The 3,610-nt window shown below is 36.5% G+C and overlaps 1 long non-coding RNA gene across 1 annotated transcript; it reads right to left on the bottom strand.

Annotated features, from left to right (window-relative positions):
* Positions 1-1,588: 1,588 nt before the first annotated feature.
* Positions 1,589-2,887, bottom strand: LOC122311430. The gene is made up of 2 exons (XR_006242783.1): positions 2,756-2,887; positions 1,589-1,931 (listed from the first exon to the last, which is right to left on the bottom strand). It is a non-coding gene; the product is annotated as an uncharacterized LOC122311430 (long non-coding RNA).
* Positions 2,888-3,610: the final 723 nt, after the last annotated feature.

Genomic DNA, 3,610 nt, shown 5'->3' with positions numbered 1-3,610 from the left:
CCGGAACCCGGATTTCAAATCTGGATATACCCGGGTTATGACCCGGGCTGGAACTCGGATTGATCCGGGTTCCGGACTATACTCGGTTTTTTTTTTAACAAAGCCTGATTATTAAATTTATTGTGGCACTTTTTTTTCTTTTTCAGATCTTGCACATAACGTTCCTTCAAAATATTGTGGCACATAATGTTTTTTTTTTCCTTCTTTTTCAGATCAACATTTCTCGTTACAAACTCATCCCAATTCGTGTAAAAACATACACAAAGTGAAAATGAGAAGATAAATCAGATTACAACATTCCTAATGATCAATAATTCCGGATGATCAACAATCCTCATTACAAACTCATCCCAATTCGTGCAAAAACATACACAAAGTGAAAATGAGAAAATAAATCAGATTACAACATTTCTGAAATTAAAACATACATACTAAGAGTTAAAGAGCTACCATTCTGCTTATTAAAACATTTATGAAATTATCCCTTTTCAAAACAGATTATCAAAAAAATGAAAACTAGCCATGCAAGGAAATAAATAGAGTTAGTGAGCTACCAATTAAGAAGAATTGAAATCATGATGGAGTTGATAACCATTGAACTTCAGAATTGCTGACAGGCTGACAGCATCAAATTTCCAAAAAATTAAAAATTAAAACTTTACTAAAAGAACTCTAATCTTAATCCCTTTTATAATCTTCTATCAATCTCAAATTCCCAGCCCAATCTTCATCTTTGAAACTTCTCAAAAACCCCATTAAAAGAAAAGGAAAAAAAATTATATTCTTTCCAGTCAAAGATGAATGAGAATGGTCCTTCTAAACTAAATTATTGATATCATTACTAAATTATTGACCCATATCTTGCATAAATAAACACCCCATATCTATTTAAATACCCCATATCTTGCATAAATAAACACTATCTATTTATCAGCGGATGAAATTTGGTGCAAAGCAAGAAGTTCCCATCTAGAACCTACATGATAAAACCAAATCAATAAACTCTTTGGAACTCAACCAAGGACAAGCACAAAATCTCTTACCTCCATTGAAGATTAACTAAGGATAAACTTTTCAACATGAATGGGAATGGAGACTCACAGCAGTTCTTGGCAATCTTTGGGTCCCTTGCTGCACATATCCAACTTCAGCAATCAATAGGATGCGATGCGCAAGAAAACTATCAAAATTACACCACTTAAGTCCCTTTTATATGAGAATTGGATTATTCGGATGACATTATACCATAAAAATGGAAGTAGGGCCAAGAGATTCCAAACGTGCAGCATCAACTAGGGGTGTTCAAACGGGTACCGGACCGGGTATCCGGGTATACCCAGTCCGGAACCCGGATCTAAAATCCGGAGCGGGCTCCAGACCGGGTTAGTCTGGGTTTAATCCGGGCCGAAATCCGGTTGAATCCGGATTTTGTACAACCCGGAAATCCGGGTTTCGGAATAAACCCGTTTTTTTTTTTTTTTTTTTTTTTTTTTTTTTTTTTTTTTAATTTAAATCACAGAAACATATATTACTAAATTTTTTTAAGAAAAGAGATATTGTTGAAAACTTGGTAGGCATAATTTTTAAAAAAAAAAAAACCTATATTCTATCGTACTGATATAGCCTCATCAGTTAGCATCCATCAAACTCGATTATCAGTAGGACTGTACCTTTCTATATTCAAACCTTCTTTCCAAAAAAAAATAAAAAATAAAAAATAAAAAGAACAAACAAATAGAAGACTATGATATAGTCCTCAGCCTCAAAGGGTTTTGTTGCTCTACAAAACTGGGTGAAGAAGATCATCTTCAGCCTCATCTGCATTTAGGGAGAGGATGTCAACTGGTGCATTAGTGCAGGAAAGCGTATCTCATCTCTTTCTTCTTTGCAACCTCTTGAATGGCAGCTCTGACCAATGTCTTTGCAATTCCCTGCATGTATCAAACCAATGAATGGACTGTGTCACAAGTAGTCAAAACCCAACACCGCACGTGAAATTATCATATGCACATATGCCATAAAGATTCTAATCGAACAATTTTCATCAGAAAATTTCAAAGCTATTCCATCAAAACACATAATATGTACTGCAGAATTCAGCAAAGCACATGGCAATAGGATTTTCTGACCCTCTGTTTCCATGCCATTCATTCACTAGGCATCATATCATGTAAATCACAGATGAGATAACATCAAGCTATATATGATTTTGTTTATTTTGAAGAAACAAAATACTAGAAACAGAATAATCAAAACAAAAACGCTCAAAAAATAAAAAACCATGTTTAACAAAAAAGAGCAGATCTAGCAAAATAACAATATATACTTCATACCCATATCAGATTTGTTCAAAGGCATTGATCATAGAACAAAACAGACCAAAAAATAAAACCCCCACGTTTATAAACAAAATCATAGAACAAAACAGACCAAAAAAATAAAACCCCCACGTTTATAAACAAAGAGAACAGATCTAGCAAAATACTATTTTTTCACAACCCAAAAAATAACAGATCTAGCAAAACAACAACATAAACTTTATACCCACAAGAGATTTGTTCAAAGGCATTGATCATAGATCGAGATCGAGAGAGAGAGAGAGAGAGTTATCGAAGTGTGAGAGAGACGGTTATCAAAGTGAGAGATAGAGGGTTACCTAAGAGAGAGAGAGAGAGAGAGAGAGAGAGAGAGAGAGAGAGAGAGAGAGAGAGAGAGAGAGAGAGAGAGAGAGAGAGAGAGAGAGAGAGAGACTTACTGATCGAAGTTCGGCCAGCGGCGACGGCAAGAGAGAGACGGCGGGAAGATGTCACGGAGGGAGGTTAGGGTTTCACATTTCTCCTTAAGTTTGTAACGAGAGAGAGAGAGATAGGAGATCGAAGTCGTGCCACACTGCCATTCATTTTGGGCATTATAAACAAACCCGGTTGTTAACCGGGTATAATACGGAACCCGGGTTTATACCCGGGTCCGGACCGGTTGCATCCGGTTTCTGTAAATGCGGATTTCGGCCCGGATAAAATCCGGGCCGAAAACCATAACCGGAAACCCGGTTATCCGGGTTCCGGGCCGGCCCAGATGAACAGCCCTAGCATCAACCACAATTGGCTCATTAAAAACATAAGACTTCAACATTTCGGTGGATGCCGTTTGTACATAACCAAAATCCTGGCAGTAATAGACAGTCAAATGCATGTAAGCCAATATATTTGAGAAAGTCAAATCAATAAAATCAATTGGTAATTTTAAGTTGAATGCAGTGTCAAAACTTATTGTGGAATGGGAATCTTAGTACTTCTTGAACAGAAGAAAAACCCACATGCATTCCACCAGATCACAGGTTAATATATTTGTTTTACTTCGATGCAAAAAATTCCAAGATGAATATATTTTCCCAAAGCCACTCAAGTATGCATATAATTTAGAAATGCATGCTTGAACTTAATAAACTTGTACAACAAGGATAAAGAGATAACAGTGCTTCAACATAAAGCATGGTAGATGACAATTCACTAGCAGGATTAAGTTACTGCATTAAATGAGCCGCCAAAAAGAAAAGGCAGAGCTTTGTATGTATACTCTAGGCCTGCACAGAAGCCCGGCCCGCCCATAT

This window comes from Carya illinoinensis, chromosome 5, assembly GCF_018687715.1.
Source record: "Carya illinoinensis cultivar Pawnee chromosome 5, C.illinoinensisPawnee_v1, whole genome shotgun sequence".
Lineage (NCBI taxonomy): Eukaryota > Viridiplantae > Streptophyta > Magnoliopsida > Fagales > Juglandaceae > Carya > Carya illinoinensis.
Note: the sequence above shows the minus strand (reverse complement) of the source record. Positions and strands in the feature narration are given on the sequence as shown.